The sequence below is a fragment of the Rhinatrema bivittatum genome, chromosome 15 (genome assembly GCF_901001135.1).
Source record: "Rhinatrema bivittatum chromosome 15, aRhiBiv1.1, whole genome shotgun sequence".
Taxonomy (NCBI): Eukaryota; Metazoa; Chordata; class Amphibia; order Gymnophiona; family Rhinatrematidae; genus Rhinatrema; species Rhinatrema bivittatum.
Genome location: NC_042629.1, coordinates 46,120,979 through 46,147,034, shown reverse-complemented (window position 1 = coordinate 46,147,034; position 26,056 = coordinate 46,120,979). Strand labels below are relative to the sequence as shown.

General features: G+C 47.6%; 1 protein-coding gene across 9 annotated transcripts in view; it reads left to right on the top strand.

Annotated features, from left to right (window-relative positions):
* The window catches only part of STXBP5L (syntaxin binding protein 5 like), a 779,311-nt gene that overhangs the window by 351,660 nt on the left and 401,595 nt on the right, over window positions 1–26,056 (top strand). The window lies entirely within an intron of this gene.

Below are 26,056 nucleotides of genomic sequence, written 5' to 3'. Positions count from 1 at the left end.
GAAACAGAGAGTAGGATTAAATGGGCAATTTTCTCAGTGGAAGGGAGTGGACAGTGGAGTGCCTCGGGGATCTGTATTGGGACCCTTACTGTTCAATATATTTATAAATGATCTGGAAAGAAATTCGACAAGTGAGATAATCAAATTTGCAGATGACACAAAATTGTTCAGAGTAGTTAAATCACAAGCAGATTGTGATAAATTGCAGGAAGACCTTGTGAGACTGGAAAATTGGGCATCCAAATGGCAGATGAAATTTAATGTGGATAAGTGCAAGGTGATGCATATAGGGAAAGAAAAATAACCCATGCTATAATTACACAATGTTGGGTTCCATATTAGGTGCTACAACCCAAGAAAGAGATCTAGGTGTCATAGTGGATAACACATTGAAATCGTCGGTGCAGGGGCGCGCCCCTTTGGCGCGCGGCTTTGGCTGCGCGCCGGCTGCTGCGCACCGCAGGGCCCTCTCTTAAGTGCTGTCCCGGGGCACCTGGTTATGACGTCACAAGGGGGGCGTCGTCTCGGCACGAACCTCCCTCCTCCCTCGACCAGGGATTCAGCTGGTCTCGTTCGCTTCTCTCCTCAACGCCTCAGCGTCTGGTCCGGGGTTCCCAACAAGTAAGCTGCTCCTTCCTTCTCCTCAGCTTACTTGGCGCAGGGCCCTCTCTTAAGTGCTGTCCCGGGGCACCTGGTTATGACGTCACAAGGGGGGCGTCGTCTCGGCACGAACCTCCCTCCTCCCTCGACCAGGGATTCAGCTGGTCTCGTTCGCTTCTCTCCTCAACGCCTCAGCGTCTGGTCCGGGGTTCCCAACAAGTAAGCTGCTCCTTCCTTCTCAGCTTACTTGGCGCAGGGCCCTCTCTTAAGTGCTGTCCCGGGGCACCTGGTTATGACGTCACAAGGGGGGCGTCATCTCGGCACGAACCTCCCTCCTCCCTCGACCAGGGATTCAGCTGGTCTCGTTCGCTTCTCTCCTCAACGCCTCAGCGTCTGGTCCGGGGTTCCCAACAAGTAAGCTGCTCCTTCCTTCTCCTCCTAGATGAATTTTCCACAGTCAAGATTAATGTCAGCTATCGAATTGTTCAATAAATATGTGGTAGAGATATTAGCTTTTGAGACGGAAAAAATTCCTGTTATGTCAAAGTTATACTACTTGCCTACAAAAAGAGTGCTTCAAGCCCAGGAGGGAGGGCTAGATAGTCTGAATAGTCCAGGAGTATCCACTTTTTTGGAAGACTCCATGGACAATATTCACACTAGGGCAACGTTATTGGTTTCCTTTTCTTTAAAAAAGGATAAAGACTTATTCTTCTCAAAATACTTTCAAAACAAAGATTTTTTATTTTGCGGGCAAAAGATTTTAGTATTTCCTGATGTTTCTCGCGCAACTCAAGCGCGTAGAAAACAATTTCTCTCTTTTAAGAGACAAGTCCTAGAAATAGGAGCGAGTTTCTTTCTTAAGTTTCCCTGCAAATGCCATATAATGTATAAGAACAATAAGTTTATTTTTGTAGATCCCTCACACTTGGAGCGCTTTTTGCAAGATAAAAAACAGGAATAATAAGTGTTGTTTAGGTTTCAGGTTGTATAAGAGATAAAGACACCCAACAATAGGAACCCCTTCTCCTCCTAGATGTGGGCTGGATTATGAGAATTATGTGTTGAAATTGTACTTATAATTGTTTTTTTCTGGAAATTCCTGGATTATTACATTTGTTTGAATGTTATAAATCTATAAAAATAAAATTTAAAAAAAAAAAAAAAGAAATCGTCAGTGCAGTGTGCTGCGGCAGTCAAAAAAGCAAACAGAATGTTGGGAATTATTAGAAAAGGAATGGTGAATAAAACGGAAAATGTCATAATGCCTCTGTATCGCTCCATGGTGAGACCGCACCTTGAATACTGTGTACAATTCTGGTCGCCGCATCTCAAAAAAGATATAATTGCGATGGAGAAGGTACAGAGAAGGGCTACCAAAATAAGGGGAATGGGACAACTCCCCTATGAGGAAAGACTAAAGAGGTTAGGACTTTTCAGCTTGGAGAAGAGACGACTGAGGGGGGATATGATAGAGGTGTTTAAAATCATGAGAGGTCTAGAACGGGTAGATGTGAATCTGTTATTTACTCTTTCGGATAGTAGAAAGACTAGGGGGCACTCCATGAAGTTAGCATGGGGCACATTTAAAACTAATCGGAGAAAGTTCTTTTTTACTCAATGCACAATTAAACTCTGGAATTTGTTGCCGGAGAATGTGGTTAGTGCAGTTAGTATAGCTGTGTTTAAAAAAGGATTGGATAAGTTCTTGGAGGAGAAGTCCATTACCTGCTATTAAGTTCACTTAGGGGTAGATTTTCAAAAAACACGAATAGGCGTACTTTTCCTGGCGCATCAGGCGCAAGCAAAAGTACGCTGGATTTTAGTAGATACGCGCGGAGCCGCGCGTATCCACTAAAATCCTGGATCGGCGCGCGCAAGGCTATGAATTCTGTATAGCCGGTGCACGCCGAGCCGCGCAGCCTACCCCCGTTCCCTTTAAGGCCGCTCCGAAATCGGAGCGGCCTTGGAGGGAATCCTCTAACGCCCTCCCCTCACCTTCCCCTCCCTTCCTCTACCTAACCCACCCGCCCGACCCTGTCTATACCCCCCCCTTACCTTTCTCCGGGGATTTACGCCTCACGGAGGGAGAAGTAAATCCCCGCGCGCCAGCAGGCCTGTTGCGCGCCGGGACGCGACCTGGGGGCGGGTACGGAGGGCGCGGCCACGCCCCCGGACCGCCCCGGGCCGTAGCCACGCCCCCGTACCCGCCCCCAAAACACTGCCGACACGCCCCCTAAATGCCGCGACGACCGGGCCCACCCCCGACACGCCCCCCTCGGAGAACCCCGGGACTTACGCGAGTCCCGGGGCTCTGCGCGCGCCGGTAGGCCTATGTAAAATAGGCTCACCGGCGCGCAGGGCCCTGCTCGCCTAAATCCGCCCGGTTTTGGGCGGATTTAGGCGAGCAGGGCTCTGAAAATCCGCCCCTTAGAGAATAGCCACTACCATTAGCAATGGTTACATGGAATAGACTTAGTTTTTGGGTACTTGCCAGGTTCTTATGGCCTGGATTGGCCACTGTTGGAAACAGGATGCTGGGCTTGATGGACCCTTGGTCTGACCCAGTATGGCATTTTCTTATGTTCTTATGTTCAGATTATAGAGCCTACAAAAGCTGAATCAGGCAAGTTACCTTGGTTCCATCTTGGTGTCCTGTGGGTATATATATTGGTTACACAAATAACTGATTCTGTTCATGTAGTAAATAAACATGTGAAGTTATTCATATTTAGATGGTAAATTTGATTTAGTTTCCTTTGTCAAAAATCATGCCTGTACATACCCAGATCAGTCCAGACCAGTGGGTTATGCACTCCCACCAGCAGATGGAGTCAGAGAGCAAAGCTTCGAGGCACTGGTATCCCAAGTGTGCCACCTGCAGCTCATCGGTATTTCTCTGACTCCAGCAGATGATGGTCGTGTATACCTGCAGCTCTGTGTGAGATGGATTTTTCTTGCTCCCTGAGGTGCTAGGTTCAGTGTCCCTCAGGTAGAGCCAGGTGAACGAGGGGGGGGGGGGGGTTGGTTACCCCATGTGGTTCTGGGTCCCCTGATAGCCAGGGGTCTGGCTCCCTCAGCGACCTGAAGGCTCCCCCTCGGTGTTTGCAGTACAGGGAAGTAGCCACTTTGGGGATTTTTTTCTATTATTCTTAGCTTAGGCTTTGTTTTTTCTGTTACTAGAAGTTGAAGTTTTTGTGTAAACCCCCCCCCCCCCCCCCCCCCCCCCCCCAAAAAAAAACCCAGCTCCAAGTTGACCGTGGCTCCTGGGGTAAATCAGTCTGCCTGATGGTGCAGAGCCAGGCTGACCCCTGAAGAGGAGGGGAGAGTGTTTCAGCCCTGGTAAGAACCTCCGAGGACGTTTTTACCACCGGCTCCAGAGCTATTTTTACCACAGTGGCCATTTTGTTTTTTTCGACCTCCCACGCAGCTCCCCAGCATTCCTGGGGCCGATTTTTTTTGCGGCGTTTTTGGTGGGAGTCGCCAGGGCTGGGTGGCAGTACCTGTTTTCTTCCAGGGGGGAGTTATATGTCCCTTTTTGCAGGAGGAACATAGCAGAAACTCCTCTGCTGGAACCCTGTAAGGCTTGCCGGATATGGTCAGCTTTTTTAGACCCCCCTGTCACTGTGCACGAACTGTGCACTGGGTGGGGAAGGGGCCTCAGACAAGAGGACCAAACCTAAAAAGTCTGCACGCAGGTCAGGCTCGGCGGCTGGTCTAATTGAAGGAGCCCAACCCCCACTGTGCACCCTGTGGAAAAGGTGTCCCAGGATGACACTCCCCCGCTGTGTCCCACTGCGCGGACTCCGAGATCAGAGGAATCGAGAGACATGGACACTGATTTTAGCAGTGATGAGACAGGACTGGGGGGATTTTCACTGGAATTTGTGCTGCTCATGCTTGAAGCATTCCCAAGCATCCCCATCTGCGAACTGACGGTCGTCCATCCCGGGCAACTTTGGCTCGGGAGGATCTAGTGGATGCAGTCAACCAGCAGGGGAACGACTCCACTCTGCCCCTGCGGGTCACCGCTGCAGATCAGGGTGAGGTCCCTCCCGATGTAGATACGGGTAACGACAATGAGGATCCAGTAGAACCTAGTGTGGAGGGGGATGACCCCCGCATAGTCCGTCTGTTTAAGAGGGAGGAATTGCGCCCCCTTATTCCCCAGGTGCTTGAGGAATTGGGGGTGAGACCCTCCCTGGAAGATTCTGACAGCCAGGGAGTGAACCCAGTCCTGGATGGTCTCCGGGGTCCACCTAGTGCTTTTCCCATCCCGAAGAAGATTCAAAAGCTCATCAGCCGGGAATAGGAATCCCCAGAGCTGGGGCTTAAGGTCAGCCGGGCGATGCAAAAACTCTACCCACTAATGGAGGAACATTTAGAATGCCTCATGGTACCTAAGGTGGATGCGCTGTATCAGCAGTGACCAAGAAGACGACCATTCCAGTGGCGGGAGCGGCTGCTCTGAGATGTACAGGACCACAAGCTGGAGCTGCATCTGAAGTGGGTGTTTGAGGTCTCCTCCTTTGGACTTCGGGCGGCGGTGTGTGCCAGCATGAACCAAAGAGCGTGTTTATGTTGGATTCAAAAACCGCAAGACCCATTGTCTTCTGGGACTTTGTCAGCTTCTCAGGCGCCTCGTCTGGAGGCGGCGGTAGCAATTGTGGCGGATACCTTATGTGACTTGGTGTGTTTGGTGGCCCAGACTATGGTCTCCTCGGTTCGGGCTCGGCGACTCCTATGGCTCTGCAATTGGGCACGGATGCTTCCTCCAAGTTGCAACTGTGCAATCTGCCTTTTCGAAGGAATTTACTGTTTGGAGAGGATTTGGATCAGCTGATGAAAACTCTGGGGGATTCCAAGGGCAATAGACTGCCGGAAGATAGAAAACCCTGCAGGAAATCATTTGGTCCTCGATCACGTTTTCGGGATTTCTGAAAAAGCAGGTTGGGGAGGAGTGTTCCACCCTCTGGTTCCAGACAGACCTCTTCCCATACACAGTCCTTTTGCGGCTCCAGTCGTCCCTCCAGAGGTAGTTTCGGTCAGGGAACCGGAACTAGGAAGCCTGGCCAATGAAATCAGGGCCGTCCATTCCTCGGACAGGATGATCGGGGGCAGGTTGTCCCAATTTTACGAGGAGTGGGCCAGGATCACCTCCGATCGCTGGGTGTTGGAGGTGGTAAAAGAAGATTACGCCTTAGAATTTTCTCGGCCTCTCATGCCGGCCTTTGTGGAATCGCGATGCATTTCCCACAACAAGCATGCCGTGGTAGAAGACACTACAAAGATTGCTGGCCCTGAAGGCAATCGTTCCCGTGCTGTCCGAGGAATGGGGGAGGGGACTGTTCTCCATTTATTTTGTGGTTCCCAAAAAGGAGAGCACTTTCCTACCCATCCTGGACCTACAGAAGGTGAATCACTGCTTGAAGGTGCCCCGTTTTCGAATGGAAACACTTCGAACAGTCATTGCAGCGGTTCGAAAGGGAGAGTTCCTCGCCTCCTTGGATCTCACTGAGGCTTATCTACATATCCTGATTTGCAACGCTCACCAGATATTCCTACGATTCAAGATCCTGGGTCAGCATTTTCAGTTCTGGGTACTGCTGTTCAGACTAGCGATGGCCCCGCGCACCTTTACCAAGGTGATGGGCGTGGTGGCGGCGACCCTCCGGAAGGAAGGGATAATGGTCCATCCTTACCTCGACGATTGGCTGATTTGAGCCAAGTCTGAAGAGGAAGGCGAGCAGATGGTTCTTCGTGTGATCCATTGTCTCCAGTCCCTAGGCTGGGTAATCAATGAAGCGAAAAGTCATCTGACTCCGTCACAGTGTCTGGAGTATTTGGGAGCTTGTTTCGACACCCTCCAGGACAGGGTGTTTTTTTACGAACGACAGGATGTAGAAATTGCAGCAACAAGTGCGTCTCTTGTTACAGCTTCCAATCCCCAGATTGTGGGATTACCTACATGTTCTGGGGTTCATGACTTCAACTTTGGAATTGGTGCCTTGGGCCTTTGCTCACCTGACACCGTTGCAGAGAGATCTACTGTCGCGGTGGGGACCCAGTGTCTGAGCAATACCAGTTGCCCCTGCCTCAAAATCATGCAGTATGTCAATTATCCCTTGAAAAAAATGGTGGTCATAATGATTGGGAGCACATACACTACATAATACCAAGGGTTTCCCCATAAGAGAGCCGTGAAAAATTAAAAATAGTCCCATGGGATCCTTAACTATCTTGTAAGGGATAACAGCCATTTATTGAAAAGGAGTACCACCCCAGCTTTCTTGGTCCCTGATGACGCCCCAATTACTTCTCCCACCCAACCCCTCTTAAGTTTAGAGTGTTCTAGATCTGAAAGATGCGTTTCTTTTTTTTGCCTGGCCAAAGCCCTTATTATTTTATGCCTCTTAACCGGAGGCAACATTCCTTGAAGCCACACGTAACTGAGATTTACTCATGAAAAAAACAAACCACCACATGTAAAATATAACCCAGAAAATACACAAATTCAAGAAGGGATCCCCCCAGCCTAGAACCCCCCTCCCCAATCCTGTTTTGTAAGGAGCATCCGCTTTCTCAAGCAACCATAGCATCCCACAATCTCGACTACCCTCTCAAATATTTGATGCAACAACCTCCACTCCCTCTCCCTCCCTCCCCCAAAGCCGCAGTCTGAATGCAAAAATCTTCCCCATATCCGCCTTTCCTATCCTCTAAAATCCCTCCACCTTCCCCATCCCTTCCTGCTACACACCAAAATTCCATATGTTCCTACTACCTATAAAGTGGCTAGAGATCACTCTAGGCGCTAGAAGATGCTACCCATTCCTCCCATACCTCCCTCCAACCCACCATTCCTTCCTTGCAAACTCAAAACTAAATGAGAAGTAATATGATTTACTGGAATTGACCAGATTAATAGTGGTCAGAGAGAAAAAAAAAGGAACTATTATGGTTAAGAAAACCAAGTGTCCAGATTGACTTTATAGAGTCCAGAACTCAAAACTGTTCACGACAGGCGCTTGCAGCTTCAATTGACAATCCGGGCAGACAAATATAGATATCTGACGTTCAATGATCCTGGAAACAGCTAGGTAAATAGTACCTTGAACTGCCATGCCAGTCTCCTCAAATATTAACTACAACTTGGAAACCATAACAAACTCATATCATTGAGATAGTGGCATCAAGCCAAGCATTCCACTCTTATTCAGCAGAATAGCAAAATCCAGGTGCATACGCTTTCCTTTATGAGAGCAACATTTCTGCTTGCAGTGAATGTAAAAGAGAGGGACCTTAGGCCTACTTAACAAAAGCTGAGTTCTGAGACATTCAGGGTTCATCAGCATTTCTCCTTTTCCCCTCCAATGTGAGAACAGTCTTGAGCCTCCACAGCAGTTTTGAACCATTTGACAACTCCATTATGCACTACACGTAGTTTTGCTGGGTAGATAAGTAAACGCTACACGTTTATCTTATGCAGGGCTGAACAGACCAGGAGAAATTTGTGGTGCATGGCCAATAATTTAGTAGAGTAGTCCTGAAAAAGAAGAATCTTCTCTTTCAAGATTAGTTATTTACCAGAGCGCACCGCAGGATCATCTTGTGCACATAATTAAGAAATTGGGCGATAACCCGTGGCCTGACTTCTGCCGATTTCCTCTGCCCAAGCTGGTGCACCTGTTTGATTATTATAGAACCCGCTGCTGGGCTACCCAGGCATAATTCAGAAGGAAACCAGTCCTCCAGGAATCTGTGGAGCTCTCCCTCCAGCAGGCTTTCAGGCAAGCCAGCAAATCTGAGGTTGTTACGGCATGACCTATTTTCTAGATCCTCCAGATGAGTTTCATACAGGCGTGTGGCTTCCCGCATGGCAGTGATATTGCCCACATGGTTGCGCACCTCGTCCTGTATATCTGAAATCCTCTGCTCCAGATCTGCTGCCTGCTTGTTAACCTCTCCAAAGGTATGGGCCATATCTTCTAATTTTTCATACATTTTATCTATTTTATCAAAATGCAGTTCCAAAGCTTGCAAAACTGCTTGTAACATTTCAGCCACAGTTATGTTTACAGCAGGAGTCTCAGAGAAATCACCATCTTATAATCCTGCAGTGGTAGTTTTTCTTTCTCACAGGACAAGCAGGATGGTAGTCCTCACATATGGGTGACATCACAGGATGTATGGCCATCAATGCCAGGATCGATTGCATCGATGGCCATGGATGCCAGGATCGATTGCATCAATGGCCATGGATGCCATTGGTGCCTGAGTCGATCCAATCAATACCATCGATACCCATGGCCATGCCACCGATGCAGTTGGCGCCCGGCTCCATACATCGATACCCTCGACGCCCACGTCGTTTCCATCGGTGTCTTCGACGTTCCTTTCGATGCGGTCATCGACTCCGTTGATGCCGGTATCATTTTTTCCGATGCCAACAATGCTTTTTGGATTATTCCATGCCAATTCGTTCTCATAGATGCCTATGCCGATGCTGTCAGTGCTTCTGTCACTGTCGTCATTGCTCTGGCTGAGTCATTTACGTTTTTTCATATATATTTTTGACTATACCCTCGAGGCCGCTTCAGCCGCCATCGGCACCGTCAATACTGACAAACCACTGCCATGTAATGCCCTCGCCTGAACACAGTGCTCCATGCTTTAGGTTCTTATTAAAGCCTCGTATTAGCCTATGACACTACATAGTGCCAGGAGCAGTGCAGGCATGCTGACAGTCCATCATTAGTTGCCATCCAAGACAGTGAGGGCATCCATCTCTGCACTGGGGAAAGACCGGGCCGAGCACCGTGGCATGCATCGTCACCGACACGGTGACCGTCTGCCACCGATGCCATCCAGCACATTGGTGCTATCCTTCTCAATGCTGGACAATGCTCGGGCCGAGCAACATCACCACTGCCATCGACACTGTTCCGCACGGTGTTGGCAGTCCTTGCTGCTCCAGAAACACCGGAACGAGTTCCGAAGAATTCTGCACTGGCATCACGAGACATCAAGCCGCAGCGATGAGGGCCGGGTTCACGAGCTGTTAATCGGCTCCCCTGTTCCCGAGGTGTGCCCCACCGCCATCGGTGGGGGATTGTGGCCCTCCACAAAATACTACCGTGGTAGTGCTGGCCACGCTCAGCCTGTCTCCTCTATACCTGCGCCACTATACCAGGCATCAGAGTTGAGACGGGCGTCTACTCCCTCGATGACTCCTGAAATCCACTGAGCCAGCAATCTTCACCGGCTCGTCCTTCGGCGATCCATGTCTGATGGTAAGTACCCGTTTCTGCAGCATTCCCATTGCGATGTGTTCTCTAATTCGGGCCACATGTTCAAAATGTTCTAGGTCATGTACCTTCCAAGGACCATATTAGGGTCACATATCGCTATGCCAGCTATGTCAGCCACAATACCAAGAGAAACCTCTCTATCATTTCTTTGGGATTGCATCAGGGCATCCTCCCTTCTTCAGCAAATACTGCCTCAAGTGCAAGTCCACCTCAAAGTGGTGTCCACTAGTACAGCACACAGAAATGCGGGTAAGACTTTACTGCTCATGCTCCCCTGGGAGGTTACATGATATCTAGATTACATCACCCCCTCCAGTTGGACACCTCCTGGTCTCCCAACTGGCCGGATATCAGAGCGGCCACCCCACCTTGTACCAAAGTTCCTGGTACACTCCCCCAGACGCTATAAAGCGCAGAGCGGGGAAGGGGGTTGGGGAGTTTTAATTACACTATTCTTTCTTTCAACAGAAAGTAGTTACTCTCCGCCCATCCTGGACCTCTGAAATACCAACTTTCTTCAGAAGGCACAGGTAAAATGGTATCTCCCGTCACCATGCTTCCATATCGCAGTAAGTACATTACCTCTAATCTTTCTATGTGCTTCATAGTGAGTCAACAATATTACAATCCCAAGCTCTGCTGGTTGCACCAGCTTTGGCAACTGGGGTCTTCATTGAATCACTATCGGTGACTGCTGTTTCTCTGCGGAGTGCAACATCATTCACTCTCTCCTTGCATTGACAGCTGCATAACCACAGTCAGTCCACGCAAGGAGCTCTAACTTCTTCATGACATTTACTAACTGGGATTACTGTCACTGCCATAAATCCCTTATATAACACTTCTGGACACCACAGTCATAATGATCTTCCTGTCCAGCATACGCGCAGACATTCTAATAAATTCTTACATGTCCCTGAGCGCATTTTTCCATAACCTCAGTCCCTCAATTCTTTATTGTTGGGCCATGGGGTTTTTTCACTATGCACTTTCTGTTGCGGTCTGCACCGCTTCCTCTCCCTTGTGCTTGACCAGTGCCTACCTTCGCGGCTGGAGACGCTGCGCTCCGCAACCCCAGGATCCCAAGACGCCGATAGCTCCACGTGGCGGCCACCATTTCCTGCCTGTTTCGCCGCGGCCTCGCGCACGCGTGCTCACTTTGTGCATCCAGCACCCGGAAGTAGAGCTCCGCCTGCGATGATGTCACGCCCCAGGGCAATATAACCGGCGCCCGGACGCCGTCTCATCGCCTTGCAACGAGGTTCAATACTGCCTTGTAGTTCTGACTTGCGCTTCGTCTTCTCTGAGTTCCTGTCGCTGACCTTGGATTGCCTTGACTACGCTTTGCCTGCTGCCTGCCTCTGACCCTGGTTTATTCCTGACTACGCTTTGCCTGCCGCCTGCCCTGATCTTGGCTTGTTCCTGTTTGCTCAGCCTGCTGCCTGCCACTGATCTCGGCTCGTCTCTGGTCCTGCTTCAGTCTTCAGCTTGCTCCAGTTCCTGCTTGCTGCGGAACCCGTTCCAGGTTACAGCTTGCGCCAGCTCCTGCTTGTCACAGACTTTGTTTCAGGCTACGCCTGCTTCTGTTCCCGCTGGCCACAGAGACTCTGTTACTATCCTCCGCTTGCCTCAGTATCCGGTCTCCTGCCTACCAAGTACCTTTGGACTTCCTTGCTCTCATCCCTGTCACTGGACTCTCTCTATTGCCCAAGTCCCAAGGAGCCAGAACCCTACGGGCTCCTCCTGGGGGGTTCCTGGTTCCCGGGTGAACACCTCGAGCCTCTGGCTCCACCTCCTGGCCTACCCTATCACTCGAGGTAGGTCGGCCCAAGGGTCCACTACTTCGCCTGCAGTATCAGACTGCAACACTTTCCTCATAGATCCAAAACTGCTATGGGTTAGATTCAGTGAAATTCCATTATCAGTGGGTCTAAGCTGTTCAACCGCTTTCGTCCCTCATCCATATTGCAGATCTAGAACCAAAACCTAGTCTGATTCTGCTCATGCTCGCATTTACTCAGGGTTGTAAAATTTGACCTAAAAGCTTCTCAACCCAGTATGCATCTATTCCACTCCAGGCACAGTTTTACATGCACTTCCTGGAGCTTGTAGCCATGCGTTACACCATTATGCCTTCCAATACTGCCTCTGCAACAAATCTTTGTGCATACAGACAGACAGCATAGGGACAATGTGCTTTCCAACACACAAGCACGCACAACCTCTTAGCTGCTCTGCAAGGAAGCTGCGCAGCTCTACCCTTGGCCCTTGCTCACTCCAGGTATCCTCGGGCCATTTATCTAAGAGATTTACTGAACGCACTAGCAGTCCTTCTCCATGTAGGTCTCCATCCTCTTGAATGGTCTCGGACTACATGTGTAGCGGGAAAGATCTTCTAATGCTGAGGTCAACCAAACTTGCCCTCTGCGTCCAAATCGAACCATACGGTGCACAGATTCTACTCCCTACACGTTTCCAATGCGATCCCATAGATGCCTTTCTTCCATCAAGGGCCTCTTAAATATGTCTCTTCTGCTGCCTCTCTTAGCCATAGCCAGCATTCTTCTAATGTGAACCCCGTCCTGGTTCAACTGTTCCTCAGACCCACATCCTGGCCGAGACCAGTATGCTTCCCATACTTCTCAATCTATCACACCAGTAACCAATTTGCCTTCTCACAAGTCAGTCTCAAATCGTAGACTCACTGATGTTCTCAGGGTACTGGTAGCGTCACAAAACCTTCAAAATGGCATGATTTACCACATGACGCATACAAAAGGGTATTTCCCTTTTTCTTTTTCTACACCACTCTTTTCTCTTGCTCCCTCAGATTCTGCTCCCCAGACATCCTCCACATAGGTACACCTCTGTTCCAATTGGTGTATCGTTTGGGAATGGGGATACCCGATTAATGGTAAACCCCTTCTGAGTCAGCTTACCATGGATTATCCACTGATCAAGCCGCCTCTATTTTCACTAGTCACAGAGTGGAACCTATATCTTATCCTTATAAGTCTCATACGTCCCCCGTCGAGCCTTTCCATTCCTCTCATTTCAGAGTTTGACATGGGAAATTATTTCCCTCATAAATGTCATTTCTGCCAACAGGGTCAGTGAGTTACACACCTTGTTACATACTCATCCAACCCTGCGTTCCTCTGTCACCGAGTGGTTCTACGTATTCAACTTCATATCTTTCTTAAGGTAGACGTTGCATCTCACCTTACTCAGAATATACTCTGCCCATTTTTCCCAACACCTCTCTCTCACCAAAGCGAGAGGGTTTTTCCACTTCTTGGACAGTAATAGTGCACTTGCATTCTATCTAGATCGCACTACATTCCATAAGAATGCCACCTAACACTTTCCTTATGTGGCAAGAGTCAAGCTGCGAGTTCCAATGGGCAAACAGACCTATTCCTCCTAATTAACGGTCTGTATCTCTTTTCCTACCAACAAGCAGGCATTTCATTACAACACTGTCACTCTCTTGCGTCCGTCCCAGCCTCAATGGCTTCCCCTCGGTCGCTGCTGCTTGTACATATTTATCAGGCTGCGACCTGGAGTGCTCTCCATACCTTCGCAGCCCATTATTGCTTAGATACGACTAGCCGGCATGCTCCCTGTTTGGCCAGTCTGTCTACTCTTATTCTTTTCGGTTTAACTACCCAACATCCTTCCACCAACCCGTTAAGGGTTTCAGGATGCCCTCCATTCCAAATTCCACCCCCATCATTGCGCCTTTCGTGCATCTTGGGTGCATTTGGTGCACTCTTGGGCATCCTCAGCTCGGTACCCACCCATATGTGAGGACTACTATCCTGCTTGTCCTGTGAGAAAGCAAATGTTGCTTACCTGTAACAGGTGTTCTCACAGAACAGCAGGATGTTAGTCCCCACGAAACTCACCCGCCACCCCGCAGAGTTGGATCTGTATACGTTTTTACTTTTAATTTAGTTTCGCTTGCACTTTTAGCTATAAGACGAGACTGAGGGAGACATCTGTGGCTCACAGGGATAATTGCAGGCTGAGCATGCTCAGTGCACTCAGCGTGCCAGTGTCAGTCAAAGCTTTGTAGAAACTTTGACAGAAAAGTTTTCCGTACAGGGCTCCATCCTGTGATGTCATGTCACCCATATGTGAGGACTAACATCCTGCTGTCCTGTGAGAACACCTGTTACAGGTAAGCAACATTTGCTTTCTCTCGCTCTATTTTTGTTGAATGGGTTCTCATTGCTCACAAAACTTCCAAACTGATAATCACCTTACTTTTCTTAGCTATATGCACACTTTAAAATGTTGGCTAGTTTTAAAGGAGTCAGATGGATATGGATAGCCCCCCCAGAGAAATCTCTCCTACATCCTACTTTGCCCAAAGCTGATATGAATGAAGGGCAGCTGGAGAAGGGGTGTTGTATGCACCACCATCTGGAGTGGCGCAGGTCTGGAACTAATTGCAGATGGTCCAGTGAGGTTGTAGCACTTGAACAAGGCGCAAGCTAGGCTGGAGCACTGAAACAAGGTGCAGGATGGGCTTGGGCACAGGAATGCTGGAACTGAGTGCTAGTAAGGGTGGAACTGGAACCACAGGAGCAGAGTGAGGTAAGCGTGGACCTGGATCCAGGTAAACATGGACCTGGAGTACTAGAGATGAGGGCTGGTAAGGGTGGTACAGGAATACAGAATAGAGTGGAGGTAAGTGTGAATTGGATGCAGGTAAGCGTGGAATTGGAACACTGGAGATTGTGTTGGTAAGGGTGGTAGAGGAACAGAGCGGAGGTAAGCATGGAACTGGATGCAGGTATACATGAAACTGGAACGTTGCAACAGACTGGATCTGAGTGCGGGTAAGTGTGGACTAGAACAGCAGGAACAGACTGGATCTGGCTGCAGTTAAGAGTGGAGTGGTTGCAGGTATACTGAAATGGAACTGGAATGCTGAAATAGACAGAGACTAGGGCAAGACGGGGCAAGACGGGACAAACCCAGAACAAGGACCATAGAATGCCTGAAGGTAGCATAAACAAAGCAAAGCAGGGAGACCTAGAAGCAAGGAAGAGACCTGTAGTCTCAGGGCAAGGTAAGCTCAGGAATCAGAGAGAGGCCTGGAGTAGGCCGCAAGACAAGGAAGAAACCAGAAGGCCCTCAGGCCACAAAGCAAGTCTTGGAACAGAAGGTCAGATGGTCACGAGGCAAGACCAAGGTAAGCTGGGAACAGAAGGCCTGGAGACCAGGGGCTAGGGCAGTGGTTCCCAACCCTGTCCTGGGGACCCCCCCAGCCAGTCGGGTTTTCAGGATATCCATGATGAACATGCATGAGGAAAAAGGGGCATGTTATGGAGACAGTGCATGCAAATTTTCTCTCATGCATATTCATTGTGGATATCCCGAAAACCCGACTGGCTGGGGGGGTCCCCAGGACAGGGTTGGGAACCACTGGGCTAGGGAAAAGCAAAGCTGGAGTCAGAAGGCCCGGAGGCCAAGAGACAAAGCTAGGAATGGCTTGAGAAAGCCGCAAGGCAGAGGAGGCTAGACCAGGGATCCAAGAAGTATTCTATGCTGAAGCATTGAGGCATGGGGGAAAGAGAGTTAAATAGTAGGGATGTGAATCGTTTTTTGACGATTTAAAATATCGTCCGATATATTTTAAATCGTCAAAAAATCGTTAGGGCCACGATACAATACCAATTCCCCCGATTTATCGTTAAAAAATCGTAAATCGGGGGAAGGGGGAGGGCAGGAAAACCGGCACACTAAAACCCCCTAAAACCCACCCCCGACCCTTTAAATTAAATCCCCCACCCTCCCGCACCCCCCCCCCCCAATGCTTTAAATTACCTGGGGATCCGGCGGCGGTCCGGAACGGCCCCCTCAATAGAATCGTGTTGTCTTCAGCCGGCGCCATTTTTCAAAATGGCCGCCGCAAAATGGCGGCGGCCATAGACAAAAACGATTCGACGGAGGAGGTCGTTCCGGACCCCCGCTGGACTTTTGGCAAGTCTTGTGGGGGTCAGGAGGCCCCCCCAAGCTGGCCAAAAGTTTCCTGGGAGTCCAGCGGGGTTCCGGAAGCGATTTCTTGCCACGAATCGTTTTCGTACGGAAAATGGCGCCGGCAGGAGATCGACTGCAGGAGGTCGTTCAGCGGGGTGGGTCGGGGGTGGGTTTTAGGGGGGTTAGTGTGCCGGCTCACGATTTTAACGATTTTTCACGATAGTTTACACACCCAAACGGCAACAATACGATTCCCTCCCCCTCCCAGCCGAAATCGATCGTTAAGATGATCGAGGACACGATTCACATCTCTATTAAATAGGGCTGGTGTCTGGGTGTGGCACAGGCAAGAGAGAAGCCAGGGGAATGAATTCATGGAGGTCCCCTGCTGGCATGGAGGCAGAAGCACGGGCTGAGGACAGAAGCCAGAGAATGTGGGAGATCAGTTCAGAGCCAGGCTCAGTGAGGGTCCTCTGGTGGAGAGGAGGCTGCGCAGCGGCCAAAATCGCAATGGCATCACATGATCTCCCCACAGTGTCACGTGATCTCATGGTCACAGTTTAAAAAGATACTCCCAATTAGAAGCAGACCAATCAGGAACAAGCTAAAAATTCCTGTGCAGCCAATAACCTGTCTGAACCAATGTAGAGCAGAGTTGATTAAACAAATATATGCTACTCAATTTCCTTATTTTAACCTTCAAGAAAAACTGTTCACAATTTTATGTACATAATAAAAACACAAATCAATACAGCACTAACAAAACAAAATCTGCTTGTTACCACCCTCCCCTATCAAACTGCAGATGCAATACACTACCCTCACTTCATGAACTAAGATGGAAAAAGAAATATTGTAACCATCTTCCTAAACTTGGAATATTTAACCTCGCTCCTAATAAGATCCAGGAGAGAGTTCCAGATTTGAGGTGCTACTGATGAAAAGGCCCTCTTCCTTCCCTTGCCAGATTTGAATTTATGCTCAAATGAAAACTCTAGTTGAGCGCCTTGAGAAGCTCTAAGGACCTGATCAGGCTTATGCCAGGCCATTTTTGCTGACATACCTTGCCCATCCACCCTCATACATCAAAAAATAAGAGATAGCAATTTAAATTTAGCCCTTTCTGCAACTGGAAGCCAGTGCAGATAGGCTAGCAACAGAGAAACCTTCTCCCTCCTAGACTTTCCACACACCAATCTAGCAGCGCTATTTTGAACCAATTATAATTTCCTTGTCAAAATATTAATCTAACACCACAATGGAAAGTGCAATAACCAGAATTTTAACTGCAGAATCATTCAACAAAGGTTTTAACTGAAAGATCCTCTTTAATTGAAGCATGCCTTTTTATAAGTCTGACCTACAAAAACATCCAGTGACAAGGCTGAGTCAAAAGTGATCCCAAGACTTTTGGCTTTGGATGAAGTAGGAATTTTGACATCACCCAAAGATGGCTTAATTGGGCATACCATAGCTTCCTTAAAGATATTCCCAATACCCAAAATTTTCATTTTTGATTTATTTAACACCAATTGACTAGATTTTAACCAAACTGAGATCCTATCCAAACAGACATTTAATCTACCAACTATTTCCTCCAGACCTTGATCCACTGGAATCAGGAACTGGATATCTTCAGCATATCCAGTGCCTGACAAAGATTCATCAGTGGTCACACAAAAATGACCAATAGGGGGATAGAATAATGAACAATATGAGGATGAATCCTTATGGCACCCACATCTTCACCATTTCCTCTACAGAGCATTCCTCTCTGATCTGGATCCAGTGAACACGGTCAATTAAAAAAAAAGCGGATTCAATCCAGCACTTTGCTCCCTAAACTCATTTGTTGGCATCTATCATCCATAATATCAAAATCTACCAAATCAAAAGCACAGGAGAGAGATCTAGCAGTACCAAAAAAAAGCAGAATTTACCACATCTAATTGTCTCAACACATAATCCATTAGGGACACTAACACCCCATCAGTTTTGTGGCCTGGTCTAAAACCAGATTGGAAATCTGCTAAACCCCAAATTTTTTCTAAAAAAATGTAATACCTGTGAGACTACTACCTTCCCAAAAATCTTAGACATAAATGACAGATGGGCTATAGGGTGATAATTCTCATAACAAGACAAGTTGTTGTATTGCTGGGCCGACCGCAAACACCACATCTTGGCCAGCCTGTACTCCCCCCGGGATGCCTCCATTGATCCTCTGGTGCACACAGCTTCATGGTTTATCTAGGCCCTGTGGCAGGAAACACACACTGATGACATTGGCACCAACTGGGCATTTAAACCTGGCCTGGGCTCTCAGCCGGCATCTCAGCAACAGGTCCTTCTGCTCTGCAGTGCGTGTTGCTTGTACCTGTCTCGTCTTGTTCCTATCTTGCCCATTCCTTCCTGTCTTTCTCCTGCCTGCCTTGCCCCTGTCCTGCTTTGCCTTTATCCTGCCTTGTTTCTCCCTCAGATTGATCTCTCGTGTATGACCCCTGCCTGGACCTTGACCATGCCTGTCTGCTGCCTGCCCTGACCATTGCCTGTTTCTCAACCGTGCCCATCTGCCACCTGCCATGACCATTGGCTGGACCCCCAACTATGCCTGTCTGCCATCTACCATGACCATTGCCTGGACCTCGACCTCTGTTCACTATGGGATCCTTGCCTGCTGGCCCTTGAATCCGAGGGCTCAACCTGCGGAGGAAGGAGCTAGTATAGGTGAAGTAGATCTTGTTCCTGTCCTACGAGTCTACCTACTGTTGGTGAGGGCTCTGCTGGGTCACCAGTGGGGCAGCGCCAATCTCACCACAATGCAAGGGCTCACATGAGGTGAGGGATAATTACTGCTTGTTTAAAACTCCTGGAAAAATATCTCTTGCAATGAGATGTTAAACATATATGCATAGAGAGAGGAATATCGAGTAAGAAAAGGGAAGTGATTATCCCCTTGTACAGGTCCTTGGTGAGACCTCACCTGGAGTATTGTGTTCATTTCTGGAGACCGTATCTCCGAAGAGACAGAGACAAGATGGAGGCGGTCCAGAGAAGGGCGACCAAAAAGGTGGAAGGTCTTCATCAAATAGCTTATGAGGAGAGATTGAAGAATCTAAATATGTACACCCTGGAGGAAAGGAGGAGCAGAGGTGATATGATACAGACTTTCAGATACTTGAAAGGTTTTGGTTTTTTTTTAATTATTATTTATTTCTGAATTTCAAATGTATAATTCAATAATACAATTGAACATCAAACAAGAAATTAAATTTCGTTTACAAACATCAAATTAAATCATTTTTACATTTTACCCTTTCTTGTTTCCAATGTACTAAACAAGATGCTTCAGGAGGAGATCATAAGCAAGTAATGTAAAAAAAGGAAAAAGATTAAACTTTCAAAGAAGTAAATATAAGGGTATTACAGGCCTAACTATAAACCCAATTTTCTAGGATTAGGACTGATCCTCCCTCCTGTGGCTACGATATTCTCCTAAGAAATTCTCCAAATGTTCAGACTCGTAATAGATGTATTTCTTACCATCAACAAACATCACTACTTTACATGGAAATCTTACAGCAATGTTAATTCCAAATGTTCTTGCCTGATTAGCTAATACCAAAAATTTTTTCCTTCGTAGCTGAGTTTCCCTGGCAACATCAGGGTATACCCATATCTTTTGGCCAAGATATAAGGAGGACCTTTTTTCCAAAATTTTTTTAAATATTTTTTCCCTTTCTGACGATAGGGAGAATTTTACTAATAAAGTGCCCCTCCTTTCAACTTGACCACTAAAAGACCCTTCTATTAATGCTGTTACATTCAGAGTTGTTTCCACCTGATCTGTAATTACCTCATTGTTTTTCCAATTAATAAAGTAGGCGCTAATTATTTTAGGTATTTTCTCAGGAGAGAGTAATAAAATCTCCTGGAAATAATTTTTCAACTGTTCTTTTGGAGATGTCATTCTACACTTAGGGAAGTTGACCATCCGCAAATTTACTTGTCGTAAACTATTTTCTATCATTTCTACTTTTTTAGAGAGGATAGTTTCAACCTGTATAATAGTTGCCTGGGTCTGTTTCAGCTGAGTTATTTCTTGCTCTACTTTTTTAATTACTAATTCATTATTTACTATCAATGGATTCATATTAGTTATTACATTTTGCATATCATTTACATTTAAATTTAACCTCCCAATATCTTTATGAATTACATTAACTGCTTTCCATATCATTTCCAATGTCACATTTTCAGACACTCTTCTAAATGAATCACCATCACTCTGTACTGGCTGAACATTAGAATTCTCAGCGCTATCTGTGCCATCTAATGAGGGGGACTTTTCCAATCCAATAACCGGTTCAGTTCTTATGCCGGTTATCTCTCTGTCACTCAAGGGACAGAGGCCCCTTTCATCAGTAAGAGGGTCTTTCCCTCCTACTTCTTCTTGTATTACAGTCAATAGACTTTTCACCTCCTCGATCGGGCTTGATTCCATTGACGCCAACCGTCTCTGAAATAGGCCTGGTTCATTTTCTGACGTAATACTCTTTGGTGGGGTCTGTGTCTTGGGAGCCCCGGGACTTAGAGTCACATCTCCCAGTAATGTGAGTTCTTGCTCTACACTCAACATTACAGCGGGATTCTCCGGGGTTTCTTTGCCTGCCTTAGAATAAAATCCTGGCAAAGTGGTTTGGATAGGGTTAGGTCGAGCTGGGGTCGAGGCATCCTGCCTTACCATCCCCTTCCATTTAGTGTGTGGCATTCCTAAAATGGAGGCCACTCACTCCGGAACAATAAAACATATATCAAATATTTCCAGCCGGATATTCTCCCCTTATATATATCAGTCCAAATTTGCGAAGAGAGAAACGAAGAAAATTGATGTAAATACCTCCGAACATGTAGAGTGGACCAGGGATTCTCACCTCCTCGCCTTCGCCGGTCTAAGCCGGTCAAAGCCCCTTACGGAGCGCGCGGCTTAGGCAGCGTGCCGACGGCACCACGCGCCATCTGCCGCTTGTTTAAGTAGCGGCGACGCGGCCCGATGACGTCACCAGGAGGACGCCCTGAAGACCTCCACAGAGCTGTTGTTGAAATTAAAGTCCCGATAAGAATGTCCCGGGGACTCTCTCCAGTGCTGGTAAGTGCCTCGGCCTTCCGGTCTCTCTCCTCTCACTCCCCTGAAAGGTTTTAATGATCCAAAGACAACGACAAATCTTTTCCGTACGAAAAAAATCAGCAGAACCAGGGGTCACGATTTGAAGCTCCAGGGAGGAAGATTCAGAACCAATGTCAGGAAGTATTTCTTCACGGAGAGGGTGGTGGATGCCTGGAATGCCCTTCCGGAGGAAGTGGTGAAGACCAGAACTGTGAAGGACTTCAAAGGGGCGTGGGATAAACACTGTGGATCCATAAAATCAAGAGGCCGTCAATAAAGAGTGGGTGGCTCGCCAGAATGACGGCTACTGCCTGGAGATAATACCCTTATTCAATAAACATACACATGGTTACTGTGACTCCAACATCGCTCTAAGCTACAACAGCAAGAGGAAATGTGGAAAAAAGGATTCGCACTCACAAAGCGGGGAGTAGCTGGCTTGTTACGGCGGTTACTACCCCAAACCAAATAAGCCTGTTTCTTCACTTTCAATGCATATCCAGCATAGCTCTCTGCTTCAACGGCAGAGGAGAAGAAAAACTGATACTTCACGCATATCCAGCATAGCTCTCTGCTTCAACGGCAGGGGAGAAGAAAAACTGATACTTCACGCATATCAAGCATAGCTCTCTGCTTCAACTGCAGGGGAGAAGAAAAACTGATACTTCACGCATATCCAGCATAGCTCTCTGCTTCAACGGCAGGGGAGAAGAAAAACTGATACTTCACGCATATCCAGCATAGCTCTCTGCTTCAACGGCAGGGGAGAAGAAAAACTGATACTTCACGCATATCCAGCATAGCTCCCTGCTTCAACGGCAGGGGAGAAGAAAAACAACCAATAAGGGCTGAATAACATAGTCTGGGTAAAACAAATAAGCATGGGTGTAGCTTGCTTATTGCGGCGGTTACTTCCCCTACAACCCCTAACTAATCAAGCTTGATATTTCACTTGGATGCAGCTCCATCACTGCTCTCTACATTAATGGTGGGTGTGGAAGGGAAATAGAACCAAAGAGCTAAGAGAAACAGATAAGTATGAGAAAAAATGTGTGAAGCTTGCTGGGCAGACTGGATGGGCCGTTTGGTCTTCTTCTGCCGTCATTTCTATGTTTCTATGTTTCTATATATCTGTCAACCATTCTACGCCCCTTTGCCCCAAGGATTAATCCAAACCCGGAGGACATGGATCCAATAATTTACCTGATGATTGCATATCTTTCAACAAAACTAACTAATTACAGAAAACTTCTCCAATCTACCCTGACCATAATTTCCATCTGAAACTTCTAATTCAGTTTGCTTATTATCTAGCATTCCCTGGAAAAACATCTACCTTATTCCAAAACAAATCTGTGGCAGTAGGCATACCAGTAGACAACACCCTTTCCTGCTTAACCAAAAGCCTATCCTCAACAATAAATAATTCCCTAGTGGTATTATTTGCTGATTTTTATATGATCTGAAAAACCTCCCTTTTCTTAGGCAACACAACCTTCTGTAATTATTGGCAGATCTCTTCCAATTCCTAAATGATTCAACACATCTAATCCTCTTCCATTTTTTCTCCAAACTCCTTACTTTACTACACTCCTTATGCAAACTCACATGAAGCCACTTAATAGGATGAGAATTTGTTCTAACCATTTCTTAGGTGCTATCACATCCAATACAGATGTAACTTTATAATGTCAATCTGCAAATTGATCATCCAAACTCCCCTCCTCTAAATAGGAGCTACAAACTGCTGTATCCTCCATCAGCCCCCATACCACTTCTTCCCTCCTTTAACCCCTCCACTCTTCCTCACCCTATTAAAAGTAAAGAATACTGCCCTATGATAGAGTTAAGAAGCTAAGTCCACACCCATCCAACATAATTTATGAGAAAAAAAAAGTTGATTTGATCCTAGGACTAAATCTAGAACACGGCCATGATGAGTTGGAGCCGCCATTACCTGTGTAAGACCACAACAGTGCAGCAAATTTCTAAAATTAACAACCTCAAAATGAATATTAAAAACTTGAACAATCAGCAAGGAAGAAAACTGAGAATTAACTTCGACTATCAATTCATAAACCTTTGTCATAATGGAAATCTTCAAAGAGGGTGGGCAATAAAGTACCAGAATACCAACAGATACTTCTAGATTTAACCTCAACAGGAGGCATTCACTATTTGATACCTCCACGCAAGGAAGTTGTAAAACTGCCCAGGTATATCTAAATATGCCATCCACTTCACACCACTTCTTTCTTCCATATCAGAATGAAAGAATATCCCACAGGACATATTTTGGTTATACACACCTCACTCAATTCTGACAACTATATATCCATTTTTGTTCACACCACATCAGAATAAGATTATAGTCAAATCATTTGAGGGATTAGCTTCTTCATGAAATAATGGTGGAGCTTCCAACCATTCTTGAAGACCTGGTCTTAGTGAAAGAATGTACCATATTGTGCTTCATTAATAGGAAACACTAAATATGCTTCTTATAGTATTTGTTTGTTTCTCCCAGGACAAGCAGGATGGTAGTCCTCACATATGGGTGACATCATCGGATAGAGCCCTATCATGGAACACTTTTGTCAAAGTTTCTAGAACTTTGACTGGCACACTGAGCATGCCCAGCATGCCACCAACCCTGCATCCAGCAGGGGTCCCACTTCAGTCTCTTTTTTTCCGCACAGCAGTTGCCTCGCAGTTTTTAGGAGCTCTGTGAGAATTTCTCACAAATCTTTCCTCATGGAACTTTTTCTCAAATTCAAAATATTTCCCCATCCCGGGGTCCCCCATCAACCGCCGACCTCCGCTAATGCCGGTAAGTTTACCACGTTCTTTACGGTCTGTTCCCGGCGGTACTTCCATCAGTGCCCGACGACCACCGACCGCGCGCCACCCTTTTTTTTCAAAATGACCACCGGTTTTCGGAAGTGCCCCAAGTGTCTGAGGACTATGTCCATTATGGACCCTCATGATGTCTGTGTCTTATGCTTGGGGCCTCCCAAAATGTCCAACGGTGCAGTAGTTGTGCCCAAATGACCCCTAAAAGCTGCCGCGCCCGCCTAGAGAAGATGGAGCACCTGTTAGCCTCTAAGCGCTCAACTCCATTGACTCCGGCCAAGAGCGCCCTGAGTCGGAAGCCGCCTTCATTGACTCCATCGACGTCTCAGCAACATCGATATGCCGGTGACCGACCGTCACCGGCATCGTCCCGCTCAAAGGCTTCGACGTCTTTGCCCTCTGCGCCGGAGAAGGATCAGGCCGAGCATCGAGAGAAGCACAGTCATCGGCACCGACGCAAAGCTTCATCTGGTACTGGCACCGACAAGTCATCGGCTGAGCCGCTGTCCAAGAAGTCCTGAGGAGAGGAGACCCCATCGTCTTCTGGACCCAGGACACCAAAGGTTTCCCCACCTGCAACAGTGCCAGGAGCCGAGACTCCACAAGTTCCTGTGGATCCTCCGGCAATGCCTACTCAGCCTCCAACCCTGGCCGCTGTGTTACCAACACCAGCCTTCCGGGAGGAATTGGACCGGATGGTCCAAGAGGCAGTGTTTCAGGTGCTTCGAGGATTTCAGTCACCACCGGCACAGATTCCCATGCCGATGCCTGACCCGGTACCTACAATGTTGGCTCCACTCCTCGAAAGATTGGATACCCTGATCGGTGCACTTCCATCAGTGCCCGTTCCTTCCGGACCAACAGCGCCTCCAAGACCATCGATTCCTCCACCGGCATCGATCCTGATTCCTTTGTCTTTGGATGATGAAGAGCCGGATCGTGCCTCTTCTCCTTCCCGAGAGCCACTGATGCCTGAACAGATTCCTGGGCCATCGGGTTTAATTCCACCCCAATGGCCATCGAAAACACCGATTCCATCGGTGCCACCACCGTCCTTGGCGTGCCACCTCCTACTATCTCAGTGCATTCATCTTTTCCATCGGTGCTGCCACCTGATCCGCCTGGATTTGGACTTCTGCCTCCATCTGAAGGCCCGCAGGTTGGAGGAGACCCACCTTACGACCCTTGGGGTGATGATTCCTCTGACTCTCAAGATACTGACAACCTTCTATCAGAACCTTCACCCCCGGAAGAAAGACGCCACTCCCTTCCGGAGGACCTATCATTTGCCAGCTTCATAAAGGAGATGTCTGAAGCCATCCCCTTTAAATTGCAAACAGAAGAGGATGCCAGGCAAAAAATGCTGGAGGTACTTCAATTCATGGATGTCCCCAAAGAGGTAATGGCAATTCCAGTCCACGAAGTTCTGCTTGACCTCTTACATCATACCTGGGAACACCCTGGAACAGTGCCACCAATCAACAGGAAAACTGACGCTACATACCTTGTTCAGTCAGCTCTGGTTTTCTAAAAAAGTCAGCTACCCCACCACTCAGTAGTGGTAGAATCTGCCCAGAAAAAGGCTAAGAGATTCTGGCCTCATTCTTCTGCCCCTCCTGGCAAAGAGCAGACGTCCTTGGATGCCTTTGGCCGAAGAGTTTTCCAGGGATCTATGCTAATGGCACATATAGCAGCCTACCAGCGATACATGACACAATACGCCAGAAATCTATGTAAACAAGTCCAAGACTTCCCGGAGACCTTGCCTGAACAATTTCAAGAAGGATTGTCTTACCATCCTCCAGAAGGGTCTCGATGCTGGGAAACACGAGGTCAGAGAAGCATATGACATCTTCGTACTGCCTCCAGAGTGTCAGCGGTGGGAATAAGCACCAGATGTTGGGCATGGCTCAAATCCTCTGATTTACGACAAGAAGTCCAGGACAGGTTAGCATGCACAGGGAGCAATTTGTTTGGCGAAAAAATTCAGGAGACAGTAGCGCAACTCAAAGACCACCACGAGACCTTGCACCAACTGTCCACTTTCCCATCAGACTACTCGTCTACTGCCAAAAGAACATTTAAACGAGAACCTAGAAGGCTAACCTACAAACCACATAGGTATTACCCTCCT